Genomic DNA, 14,021 nt, shown 5'->3' on the forward strand with positions numbered 1-14,021 from the left:
GGGGCCCCATCCCCAGCTTCAGAACTGCCCTCCCCTCCCCAGCTGTCTACCCTGGAGGCTGTCTGATGGATTTCATTTTATGAAATGGTCAGATATGTTCCTTAAATTGCGAGGGAGATTCATGTAGGCCCATTTTATAATTACATCTAAACAGGCATTCTTTTATTTTTTATCAATTATTCCGTAACAAGGACATTTCATTTCTTCCCATAGAGGACCATGGGGAGGGTTGTGGGAGGCTCTCACAGCCCTGTCCCTGGAAGGATGGCCAGGGGGTGGAGGGGTCCGCTCTGGAGGAAACCACGTGGGTTCTCCTTCCAGGCCAGACGCAATGGAGGCCCCGAGCTGAGGGGCTCCAGTTTCTGTCTTAGGCCAGCTCGGTCCCCACAGGACGGCAGGGGCTTCCTGAGAGGGGCCGCGGGGGTGAAGGGTAATCGGGCCACCTGTCCCTTTACCTGTCACGTCAGCAGGATTTTTAACTCTGCTGAGCATCGGTTCTCACGTCTGTGAAATGGGTCAACGATGGCAGCCTCCTGGCTCCATGAGAGGACCGGAGAAGTCCAGAGGCACCTAGCCCCGTGTCTCATGGCGGTATCGGCTCAAAGCCAGACTCTTCACCATCGGGGCCCCAGACGGAGAGACAGTCCTAGCCCAACTCCCGCATTTCACGCGTGAGAGACGTGATTGGGAGGGGAAGTGCACTCTGGTGGGGGAGCAGACGGGGCCAGGTATGGTGCCCCAAGGACAGGCTGTTTACTCCTTACTCCATGGTGATGGAGAACACGCCAAGCCTGGGGATCCAGCTCTCGAAGACACCATCAAATTCCCAACGGGAGCATTCTCGGTGCCAGCCAGGGATATGAGCAGCCCAGGAGTGACCTGCAGCCCCAGGAGAGACCAGACGCACTCTCTAGAAAGTAAGGACCTGTGTGATTATCGCTGGGGTCGTGTCACTCATCCTGGGAAGGCGAGAGCTCTCTGCAGAGAGAGGGCTTCAGCAGCCGTGATGTGAGGCCACTCCGGGTGGTGCCCAGTGGGGCAGTGTCCTGTCCTGCAGGCCCATCCTGCGCCAGTGCCCAAGCTTCCCACCAAGGATGGCCCCACTGAAATCCAGGGGTCCAGAGGAAAAGGCAGGCCCCCTTTCTGAGAACATCTCTGAAATGGTGTTCCCTTTTTATAGGTGAGGATATTTCCCACATTTAAGTTGCTTAAAATGAAACAGAGAGGTAAATATAAGACTGTGAATGTGGAATTAAATGCTGGGTGACAATGGATCACATTCAAGAAAAGACAGGGACTTCCCTGGTGGCGCAGTGGTTAAGAATCCGCCTGCCAATGCAGGGGACACGGGTTCGATGCCTGGTCCGGGAAGATTCCCACATGCCGCAGAGCAACTAAGCCCATGCGCCACAACTACTGAGCCTGCGCTCTAGAGTCTGCAAGCCACAACTCCTGAGCTCGCGTGCTGCAACTACTGAAGCCCACGCACCTAGAGCCTGTGCTCCGCAACAAGAGAAGCCACCGCAGTGAGAAGCCCACGTACCGCAACAAAGAGCAGCCCCCGCTCGCCGCAACTAGAGAGAGCCCACGTGCAGCAATGAAGACCCAACGCAGCCCCCCCAAAAAAAAAAATTTTTTTTTTAAATAAATAAATAAAAGACAAACACATGTTCAATTAAAATGGAAGATGAGTCTTGGCTGGAGCAGCTGGGAAGCCACGTCAAAGTTTGGGACCTACTGCTCACTGATTGGAATTAAACTCTGTCTTGCCCTCCAAGAACCAAATAAATGAGGTCACACCATAACTGACTGGCCCCCCCACCAATCAATAACCGTATGGTCACTCCATTCACTCTGGAAGACAAATGCCTGCTACCCAGGGCTGCCCACTGAATGCTCAGAGCCAGCCTCCACCATCCTGTACTGCCTCATCCACCAACCAGCCCACAGACTACCACGTCTGCTGGCTTCTGTCGCTGCCGAGTTTAAGGAAACCTTGTGCAAACCACTGAAACGTGAGCCTCAAAAGAAAGAGATCTGTTGTTGCTACAAACACGGGTGGGTGTTCACGTCCCCGGAAACGCACAGTCATCAGAGCTCTCGACCTAACCAGGTTGTGTAAAACCCAAGCAAATCCGGAGGACTGATGTGGTCAGATCATCTCCTAAGTCTCCTTAAGCTTTCATAACACTTGGAGGGAAGTTTAGAGGACTCATTGTGGGTGTACATTATGGAAAAACAGGACAGGGGAGCCTCAGCCACTGGACTGAACTCAAAGACAGGGCTATCAATACACCGAAGACATACGGCGACTGTTGTTGTGTGTGTCGACAACTGCTGTCTGTGTCGACACAGTTAAATACTAAAGTGAGTCACGGTCAGGATTCTGCGGGTTAACTGACAGGTCAATTCAAGAACCACCTACACATTCCGATCATTTTTAATGACAGGTCTGACTGAATGTGAAAGCAAATCGATGACATGTGACAGTCCTTCTCATGACTGTTATTACATGGAGAAGAGAAATGGTTAAAGCCACTTACCCCAGACCCTATTCGAGCCCAGACCCATCCTAGTGTCTTCCTTGCACTATCTCTCATGACCCATATGGCGGCCCCCTGAGCCGGGAACCCTTACCATCCGAACTTTGCCAAAAGGGAGCTGAGAACCAAATGCCCAAAGTCACCCAGCCAGTGAGAAGCAGCGATGGGACTCAGCTCAGAGGCCACCATGTCTGCTCCCAAACCTTTTTACGCCAAATGCATAAGAGGTTCCCAGCTCTCACTCACCACGGTGGGCCGCCAACTTCCCGACTACCCTAGCACCCCAAAAGCCAAGACCGCTCAGCCCTCCACCACGGATTCCTCCCAGCTTGGCCTCTCCTCCTGCCCGCCTCTCAGGTTTGTATGAGAATTGCCCACTGCAGGTTCGTGGGGAGGCAGCTGGGAAGTGGGCTAGGGTCTCTTCTTTCTGATGGGCAAGTGAGGGGAAAAGGTCTGAGGACCCCTAATCAATGACTAATCAACTGGGGACTCCCCTGGTGGCACAGTGGTTAAGAATCTGCCTGCCAATGCAGGGGACACAGGTTTGAGCCCTGGTCTGGGAAGATCCCACATGCCACAGAGCAACTAAGCCCATGCGCTACAACTACTGAGCCTGTGCTCTAGAGCCTGCGAGCCACAACTACTGAGCCCACGAGCCACAGCTACTGAAGCCCACCGCACCTAGAGCCCATGCTCCACACAAGAGAAGCCACCGCAGTGAGAAGCCTGCACACCGCGACGAAGAGTAACCCCTGCTCACCGCAACTGTAGACAGCCCGTACATCGCAACGAAGACCCAATGCGGCCAAAAGTAAATAAATAAATTTATAATTAAAAAAAAAACTAATCAGCTGTAGTTCATTCAAGGTTGTCATGTTCTAAAAAGTCACCATGACATTGGCCGGCCTTCTTGTGCCTATGAGCAACAGCCACTGTAAACAGAAATCACTAACAAAAAGAAAAAAATGTGGCACTAAAAGAAATATACCTTGAAAAGGACACCTGTTTATTGATACTATTAGTCTGAAGCCTGAAACAAGAAGGCACCTTGTAAACCCCTGCTCACCGCAACTGGAGACAGCCCGTACATCGCAACGAAGACCCAATGCGGCCAAAAGTAAATAAATAAATTTATAATTAAAAAAAAAACTAATCAGCTGTAGTTCATTCAAGGTTGTCATGTTCTAAAAAGTCACCATGACATTGGCCGGCCTTCTTGTGCCTATGAGCAACAGCCACTGTAAACAGAAATCACTAACAAAAAGAAAAAAATGTGGCACTAAAAGAAATATACCTTGAAAAGGACACCTGTTTATTGATACTATTAGTCTGAAGCCTGAAACAAGAAGGCACCTTGTACAGCCTCAGCTGGTGACGTTCCCACAGGCAGCTCAAAATTTTTGCCCTTCTGCACACATCCCTGGACAACCACGGAATCACAGTGAGTGTTGATTTGTGGATTACAAATAAAGTTTAGTAAATAGGCAAGTTTGCAAACATAAAATCCACAAACAATGAGGTGTGACTGTAAGTTAATCTTTTTAAATTTGTAGGTGATTCAATCTTCGATTCACTTAAGAACTATCTGGAAAACTTCCCAATTCTAATGTCCCCATATTTGTCACAATAACATTATGAAAAGAATCATAACCACAGTATCCAGTCATAGTTGTAAGCTTATGTGATATCATTTTTTTATACCAAGGGTGCCTTATGCTCCTTGGGAAGCGAAGCCCTGGAGTTCTCCTTCCTCTGTGTTTTTTTTTTTTTTTTTTTTTTGGGTACACGGGCCTCTCACTGTTGTGGCCTCTCCCATTGCGGAGCACAGGCTCCGGACACGCAGGCTCAGCGGCCATGGCTCACGGGCCCAGCCGTTCCGCGGCATGTGGGATCCTCCCGGAACCCGCGTCCCCTGCATCGGCAGGCGGACTGTTAACCACTGCGCCACCAGGGAAGCCCTCTCCTTCCTCTTTGGAAGGTAGAGGCTGACAGGTTGATGCTGCCACGCTTCCTTCTGAAGACATGCACTGTCTCTGCCAGAGCTTTGTTTCCACCTGAGGACTTCCGACGCCATGCACTGAGCCGCTTGGAGCGTTTTCTAGACAGAGACCCTGAAGAAGCTGGTTCTGTGTTCTAGAAAGCGGACAAAAGGACTACAACATCGTCTCTGCAGGAGGGAGAGGACAAGGGCATCAGGAGGTGAGAGACTGTTCCCAAGAGGAAGGGATCTCGGTGAGGCAGCCCAGCCCCACCCCCTCTCCGTCCCCCTAGGCTGCAGCGTCCTCAGTCATCCCCACGCCCAAGCTCGCACAGCCCGCCAGGCGCTCGCTCAGAGTGGCCGCACCCCTGGAAGACATCTCCTCGTAGAGCTGGTGCTCAAACTTCAGCTGACAGCACAGTCACTCGGCAGGCTTAGGAAAAGAGAGATCTGGGGTCAGGGGTGGGACCAGAGGATTTGCGTTTCTAAGTTCCCAGATTCATGCTGCCGCTGTTGTTCTGAGATCACACTTTGAGAACCACTGACTAAATAAACTATCTGTGCATTGCTTGGTTTGGACTAAAACCTTGTTATCACATACTCTGCTGGCTTTGCTAAAGCAACCCTCGCTGTCGTTTTCACTCAGTCCCCCAATCTCCCAATCACATTCGGAATGACCACTGCAGCAGTGCTGTCAGCCTCTACTTGAATATCCCCAAGGACAGGGAGCTCACCGCCTCATCCACTTCCAAGTCCATTTTTAACTCTTAATTTCCCAAAGTCCTTTGTCACATTGAGTCTGAATCTGTGCTCACTCAACGTCTGTACCTCGGCCACGAGCAAATCATATTGAAGTCAATCCCTCTGGGGAGGAAGATGTATGATTTTCCCAAAGAGAAGAGTAAGAATGCACTTGGCTAGTTTGAAACTAACTTCATGTAGAATGGTCGCTTTAAAAAGGCTTTATGCCATTTTAGAAAACAATGTATCTATCACCTCTGTGTCCTGTGCTGAGGAACTCAGCAGGTTTTCAGTGAAGCATTTCATCAAGCAGACACAGTGTCCTTTCAGATGTCAACTAGTCAGGAGGCCACACTGGCCGCTGGCGGGCAAGCCTTGAGCCCTCAGGTACTGGAAGATAACTGGGCAGGATGGGGAGCTGGCAGCGGATCTCGAAACATGGTGGGCGATTCATATGATGAAACAGTTACTGGCCACTGGGTCTCAATCACCAGCCCACCCTGAGCTCTGTGCCTATATTACTTGCGTCCTGCACTATAACCCTGGGATGTGGAGACCAGGGTCCTGAGCTTCAGGTACCACCGGCTTCCAATCCCTGCAGCTCCTCACTGAATCACTGTAAAGCCAAACCCAAACGTCACATCACTCGATCTGACAAGGATTTCAGTACCTTTGGAATGAAGACTTTTTAAAAAATACAACAAAATACCAGTATCATTAGCAATTTGTTCCTTAATGTAAGCAAATACGAAATCATGTTTGTACACAAATATGGAATCAATGTTCAAATGTCCCTGTCTCACAAGTTTTGTTGCGGTTTTGTTGTTTCACGGTCTGATGGTTTGAATCAGGACCCACATCAAGTCTTACAGTGTTTACTTAACCTGTCTCTTCATTTCCTCGGAGGAGCACAGGTTCCTCCTCTTCTTGCCATGTATTTGAAAACAACTGGGCTTCTTTTTACCCAGTAGAATTTCCCCGTTCTGATTTTGCTGACCCCTCTGGAAAGATTTTTCAGATCGCTCTGGCCCCGTATTTCCTGTAAGCTGTGGGTGGGTCTGGGCTTGGTGTGATTCTGGTTTGATTTCTGCCGGGGACTCGGCCAAGAGGCGGCCTGTCCTTCACGTGAGGCCCACGTGACCCCAGCAGCTTCCTTTTTGTGAACAAGGAGGTTACAGAAGGTCACAGCCTAGAGCCAGCTGTTCAGTTGTTAGTGGTCTGAAACATGGCCCGTTCTAACGCTATCATTTTCTCAACATTTGTTAGCGGAATTCCTCACCAAATTAAACTTCCTCCCTTCATCTATTTTTAACTCTGAGGTACAGTTCGTACAAGAAAAGAAGGTCCAATGCTTGACCGCTCCTCCTCATCCGATTTCACAAGTTGGTCCCCTAACGTCTCACCAAGGGTAACTAACAAAGTTTCGCTGCTTGTTTAAGTAAGCGCTTTTTAAAGTCCGTCGTATAGGTCAGAAAATGACGTCTCGAAGTCACAAAGCTAACAGCCGTTACAACGCCGATTCGGGAAATGTCTGCACTCGGGGGATCGCTCCAGACCCAGTTCCGGAGACAGGCCCCTGTGTCCCAGCGTTCCTTGGGTCCCAGGAGAGGGCCGGGGAGGAGGGCCCTAGGGCATATAGAACTTGGAGAAGAATCTGACTCCACACCCCTGGGCTCCCAAAATGACAGCCAGGGTCACTCGCCCCCCTGCCATTGCTCCCGGGCAGAGACTTAAACTTGGGGGAGTTTGCCGCTGTGTGCATTTTTTAAGGAGTTCTCCTCTTGCAGGTAAAAATACACTCAGGTAATTCAAGTGCTATGGCAACATGACGCTTCTCCTTCGTCCCAATCCGGGGCATTAAAAAAATAAGCAGTTGTTTTTCCCCTTCAATAGTTACTGCTATTTCCACCACTGATCACACAGGACCATTGTCTTCAAGCATCCCTCCCACACTTAAAACCTGTGACTGCTGCGGAACCAGTGTCATAAAAGAAAAGAAACAACACTCAACCTGCGTTTTCTTATCCACTGCAGACTTCCAGCCTTCGGACCTGGGGACACCCCAGTCATTCCTTGAAAACATTTCCCAAGGCCCTTCCCTGGGAAGGAGCTGTCACGCTGGAAGCTGCAGGCCCTGGCGAGCTGACCGCTGTCACCCCAGAGCGCTGGGCACGGGGGCCCAGGACGAGGATGGACATGGATGATGGGCAACCCGAGCCAGAGTGGTGGCGATGCCACGCCGTGTGTGCCACACCTGGCGGTGGGTGTGCAGGGGATGCCGACGTCTGACACAAGGACGGGAACAGACACGGGGAAGCAATCGCTGGAGTGACCGTCTGCAGCCGGGGTGGGTTTTAATCTTTAGCCGGGCTCCATGCTGCCCTGGATGCAGGCTGACCCTGAGTTCACGTGTCCCCTGCAGCCTTCTCGTCACACCTGCAGGCGGGCCTGGCGGCCAGCAACAACACGTAGCCACCAGCTTTCAGACCCCAGCTACAAAGGGGGTGGCTTATGGTGGGGGGTTTTCTTAATTGTCCCTCCTTCTCAGAAGGTCCCTGAACTGAAACTTAAGGAAAGGCTCCTGGTGGCCGACCTGGAGTTCCCACTAAGGAATTGCAAATGCCGGGCCTCTTCACCGGGCCACCTTCCCAGAAATCCTGACAATTCCACCCGCAAAGGTGAACAAAGCCAGGGGCCTGGATGTTATTTCAGGTGAGGGAGGGAACGGTGAAATCAAAGCTAGTGTAGACCCAAGTTTGGCCTGGGGTAAGGAAAGGCTGGAGGCAAGTACCTCCTTCCTGGAAATCTATGGGAACCCACACCCAGCTGTGGGGATGGCCCAGGGCCACGTTTAGGAGAGGTGCTGACAGCAGCTGCAGCCAGAGGCCGGGCAAAGGTCAGGGCCCCCTTCCCGGAACGCGAACTGGCTGAGCTCTGACCAGTCTGGCCTGGGTCCCGCTGATTCCTGGAAGGAATGGAAGGGGGTCTTCCCACTCCCACTGCGGCCTCACCCTGACTTAATGCCAGTCCAGCACCCCAACCTTCACAAAGGACTCTGAACTGAGAAAAGTACAACAAATGAGCAATTGAGAAATGAAGTAACGAAGTCATCAGCCCAGCCCAGGAGCCCGGCCTGCTCTGAGATGCCCTGGAGGGGCCGGCGGGCATCTGGATCACCAGTGCACGGGAACCTCAGGAACAGGGAGCCCCCGGGCCGCATCTCAACTCAGTTGTTCAGCTTTTCCTCAACACTCCTCACTCTTCCCCCAAGTTGTAAACCCCCGGGCACTCCTGTCCATCCGTACTTGCCGAACACACAGAAGCAGCCAGCGTGTGCCCCCACTCGGGTGCAGGAGCTGCGGAAATAGGGCGTGAGGCTGTCAGCGAGCAAACACAGAGCCTCCAGCAGCACTGCAGGGCTAGAACACCCTGCCTCTCCAGCGGAGATGGCGCCACAGCTCTGGCCTCACACCTGTCCCTCCACTTCTAGTTCTTGCCCCAGCCCTCCGAGTCCAGCTTCTCCCATCCTAACTGAGACTTACAGTCTCCACAGGCCCCTTCAGTGATCCTCCATGGGGCTCCTCAGATGACCCATCCCTGTGTAGACAGGTTACTTGGAGCACAGCTATCAGATGACTTAGTTTCAAGGTTAAACTCTGGGAATGCAGCATCGTTTATACTTCTATTTCTGGGTCTCACCCGGCTTTTACCAAAAACATAGATGTTAAGTTTGGTTCTCTTGACCGAGTGGAAGACTTGGACTTTGATCCAACAGGATTCTTGAGACTTTTTCTCTACTTCCTAAAGATCAGAGAGATTAAAGAGCAAAGGAAATTTGCAAGTCTCTGTTGGCCTGAAACAAATTAATATCATTGTGATTCTGGTCAAATATGTTCTTATGAGATATACAGCCTCTGAAGGGGCAGCTGTGTGTCCCAACGTGTGTGTGCGTGCAGTAAACAGCTGACTCAAATTTCAGAAGCTATTCTTATACAACCTCTTCTCCAGTGGGAGAGACCACAATGGCCCAGCAAGACAATAGGTGTGTGCGTGCCAGCCGCCAGGTGAGGGCCTGCACCTGCGTCCTCGCCGGAGGCCGGCAGTGCCCTAACCGCCTCCTGCACGTGGCCCCGAAAGGCCGAAAGGCAGACACACGGCCTCTTTCAAGGACGGCGGCTGCTCTGAAGAGAATGCACCTCTCAGACGCAAAGCAGCGCGGGGCTTCCGTAGGGCTGGATGCTCTGGGGAGGTGGCTGTGTGCTGCCCGTGGGTGTGACTCACACACGTGGACTCACAGTGTCCCAGCGAAAGCTGCACTGGCACCTGGGAAAGAGTTTCCGTTGGTGCCCCGATATGAATCCACTCCCTTGGGTATCAGTGGAAAGGCAAAGATAAAATGGAAAAACAAACAACACTGCCCCGACGTCAAAAAAAAGCTGTCAGGCCGAGTACAGAGCTCCACGAGGCCTGTGTTGTGGAAAGATCCCACAATCAATCCACCGACCACCAGCTGGAGGCTCTCACGCCACCTACAGCCTGACCACAGGCTCTTTTCCATGGGCTTACTGAGTTCCTCTAAGCCTCCAAACGAGGGATGACAAGAATCAAGGTCTTAGAAGTGCCTGTCAAGGTGCCATCACCCTCCCGCAGCAGAGGGCATGCTCTGGAACCGATCAAACTGGTTCTCTCCCAGCAGATGGCAAGAGAACCACCATCAAAAACAAAACACAAACAGCAGAGGCTGCGGGAACTGAGACCTGTTATCGCCCTCTTGAAATCACCGAACAACAAATGAGGCTTTTCCCCGCTCACTGTGTACTTTCCTTGTGCCAGAGCCGGAGTTAAGAATCTTCACACGTTATTTCATCCCGTCCTTATCAGCGAGCTGCGAGGAAGGGGGTCGTAGCCCCACTGTACCGAACAGGGAAGTGGAGCCCAGAAGCAAGAGGGCTCAGTTCAAGGTCACTCCGCTCTCCTGTTGTCACAGCCCGCGTGGGACCCTGACCTGACTCTAGCCCCACATAATCACTGCTGTATTCTGTGCTATACGTGCGTGTAGATCTATAGAAACATCTAGAACATAGACATGACTCAGTCTTAAAGAGCCTGACCACCTCTCCCATCACTAACGATCATGGTTACCTAGAAAAACGGTGATGCATCCACTGTACAGCCCAGTAGACCACGTTCCGTGCAAGTCCCACAGGTATGACCCAAACAGGCAATAAAGCATTGGGTCCCCTTGCCTGTTTCTAAACGCCATGCCAATGGGTACGGCCACATAATGCCAACGGGTGTGATAAGCTGCCCTTCAGAGCTTGTATCCAACGTGCCTCTAAAACAATAATTCATCTCGATCTGGACACAGGCGGGAGCATTTCTGTGCAGCTGTGGTTCAGCACCTTTCCCAGACGCGGTCAACACCCTGCATAACTTCCCACATGGCACTTTCTCCACTGAGTTGCCTTTTCCCTCCTTGTCGATAAGGCACATACCAATAATGTGATTTCCTTTTTACACTGGCTTCCAGGAATCTCGGAGGCCTGTTTGCACGTTTCATCCGCTCAGTTAACATTTACAAAGGGAGGTTTGACTCCCAGACCTTTTTCTCAGCCCCACTGCCTGCCATTTTTAGTCGAACTTCACGCCCACTTTTTAAGGCATCGCAATAAAACAGAGGATCTGCTACCAGAAAAGGCCTAGAAAAACGAGCATGGGAAAAACAGCCCAGGGTTCAGAGCATGACAACCACATGAAGATTCCTTGATTCCTGTGTCCCAAACACCCCAGGTGGTCACAGAGGTGCCTTGCCCGGCAAAGACTCTCACAGAGCATAGCTTCAGCAGGTGCAGGGCACCTGTGCCATCAGAGGTACAGGAAGCAGGGAGGTGGGCGAAATCCCCACCAGGACTTTGGATTCTGTATATGGCGAAACCGGGGCCAAGGGCAAGGTGCCGCGTCCAGCCTGGGAAGCACAGAGGACGCACCTAGTAGATATCCTGGAGAAGGCGCCGGGGCACACCTGTCTCCTCTCCTCACAGGTGAGGCTGGGAAAGGCACACACTCCCCACACAGTGAGTCACTTCCAATTTGCAATAAGAGGGCTGTGGGCATCCTGTTGTCCTGAAAGTGCGCTGCGCCAGGTGTCCCGCAAGCTGCTGCCGACTCATTAACACCAGGCTTAACCCCCTCCAAGGGGGTAAGGAGGTGGGGGGCAAAGAAAACACCCAGAGGCACAATGACATTCAAAGAACATATCCATTTAAAAAGCAGACAAGAATAAAGATCTGCCAAAGTGAAAGTGTTATCACGGAGTTTACCTTCAATCTGATAGAAAGCAGGCATCGGTCAGAGCCTCTGCTCCAAAGCCACTGCATCGTGCCCTCCACAGACACCCTGGACACAAGTGCTTTGCCCACATCTCTATCACTAAGAAAATGAACGAGGAGCATCTTTGCATTACAGCAGGGGAAACTCGGGCTCAGGCAAATGAATCCCTGAAGTAATTATCGCTGATGGGAAAGGTAGTTCTTACAAAGGAGCGCGTGATTCACTCATCTTAAGGAAAGTGTGCAAACAGCTACTGCAAGGTGGTCCAGGGTCCCTACAGAGCTCTGTGAACAAAAGCTACAGCTCAAACAGAGGGAGAGGATCCTGGAGGAGTCGGGAGACTCCCCAAAGAGGGCACGGCAGGAAGGGCCCCAAGGAAATGCCAAGGACTTACCTGTTCCAGGTGGACTTGAGCACAGTGGGGACTCACCACCTAAAGAGAGAAGAAATACGGTAAACAGGTGGGTTCTCTCAAGAAAAAAAAAACGCAGTATCATGATCAAGTGAGGCTCCCAAACCTGAAACTACCTCTGACCACATTCACACAAAGTTTCGCATCTCAAGACAAAAAAGACCTAGCGTTTACAGAGTCCAGATTTTTGTTCACTTTTGTAAAGTCGGCATGCTTTTACAGAGAATGTCACGAAAACCATGGAGTCTCTCCCCAAGAGAAATGTCCATCACTCATAAATACAGGACTTCGTCTTTAATGTGGAAGACCGAGCAGACTCCCAGGTTAGGAACTTCTGACTAGGGCGAGCCCCTCTTCACCAGGTAGCAGGGGGAACGGGGGCCAGGAGAGGGAGCTGGGGGGGTCTTCCAGCTGCCCCAGGACCTCACAAACACGCTCAGGGCTCGCGTTCTCTACAAAACAGATTACCATTTCTAGAACCATTTCCACAAGCGGAACCAAAACCAGAGTCTAAATGTCGACGTTTCACTCTAGGCAGTGGGGAGGAGTCCCTTGGACTCCACCCCGGGCCCCTGCAGATGTGACCACGTTAAGAAAGACACACAGGCCAATGTGATGAGGCCACAGCTGCAATCACGCCAGAAGAAACACAGTTACAGGCACCTGGGACAACAGACCCAGTGGAGATAAAGACCCCAGCTCTGGAGACCCCGTCTTGGGTGGGACTTCCGCTCCACCACTTCCTCGCTGTGGGCCTTGGGCTCTAATCGCTCTGGGCCTTGGTTTCCCCCATTGGAGAACTGGAAGTTGTAAGAGCCTGTGGTGCCGAGAACAGGGGCTGACACAGGGCAGCTTCTCCTCTGGGGAACACGGTGCCCTCCCTGAGCAGAAAGGGCTGTCAGCAGGTGAGGGAATCAGACCTGCTTCCTGCAGTTCTGGAAGGCCAAGATCCTGGCACCTGCAAGCAGGATTCAGCTCCCCATAGCTGTGTCCTGGCTCTCCTCCCTCCGGACCACGTGTAGCCCCATCCTCAAAGAGTTTTCTAAAAATGTGTAATGGCAGGAGAACTCCCAGGGATCTGACTAATTGTCCTTGTGGGTTGCAGTGGGCAGCAGTGCAGCCTTGGTTCTTGCCATGCCAACTATTTATAGTCCTCCAGCTTGTCTTACAAAGTTCCTTAAGGAGCGTGATACACACTCATTCATTTGTCTGGGTCATATTATTACTCCACCAGGATTCTGACTCATGTTCTCGTCTGGGACAGGGGCCCTCTCTCCTGGCACCCCATCTTCTTCTCCCGTACCTGGCATACACTTAGCAGCCGCTCTCACTGTCCAGAATCACTGAGCTCATAGCTGCTTCACTTTACACTGGGAATTCTTAGGAAGCAGGAACAGTCTTTGGAAATCGAGGGAGCTACACACAGATGCACATAGGATGGTGCTGGCGGTCAGACAAGGAGCCCCTGTGGTCATGGAGCACGGTGATTAATTTTACCCTGTGTACAGTCCTCACGTGGTGCAGGCTTGTGTCCTGGGGCTTCACTAAACGCTTGACACACTGGTGAGAAGTGTGCAAGCCACCAGAGCTCCTGCCTTTGACAAATCGTTATCTGTATTCCACACAATGGAATACTAATCCAGCAATAGAAGGAAGTGAGCTGTCAGGCCATGAAACGATATGGAAGAAGCTTAAATACCTATTTGCGAAATGAAAGAAGCCAATCTGAAAAGGCGGCATACTATATGATTCCAACTTTGTGACATTCTGGAAAAGGCAAACTATGGGGACACTAAAAAGGTCAGTGGATGCCAGGTATCGGGAGAGGGATGAGATGGTGGAGCACGGAGAAGCCTTAGGACAGAAAAACTGTTCTTTGTGGTACTGTAATGGTGGGTGTGTGTCACTATACATTTGTTCAAATCCTAGAATGTATAGCACCATGTAAATTATGGACCTTGGTTAATAATGTATCAATATTGACTCATCAAGTATAACAAATGCACCACTCTAATGC

General features: G+C 51.3%; 1 protein-coding gene across 1 annotated transcript in view; it reads right to left on the reverse strand.

Moving 5' to 3' along the window:
- Positions 1-14,021, reverse strand: part of TNS3 (tensin 3) — a 192,997-nt gene that overhangs the window by 142,093 nt on the left and 36,883 nt on the right. Inside the window, exon 4 of the mRNA XM_024744006.1 lies at positions 11,987-12,025. The gene's annotated coding sequence lies outside the window, so the exon portion shown is untranslated. The remainder of the gene's footprint in view (positions 1-11,986; positions 12,026-14,021) is intronic.

Source organism: Neophocaena asiaeorientalis, unplaced genomic scaffold (assembly GCF_003031525.2).
Source record: "Neophocaena asiaeorientalis asiaeorientalis breed wild unplaced genomic scaffold, Neophocaena_asiaeorientalis_V1.1 scaffold137, whole genome shotgun sequence".
NCBI lineage: Eukaryota > Metazoa > Chordata > Mammalia > Artiodactyla > Phocoenidae > Neophocaena > Neophocaena asiaeorientalis.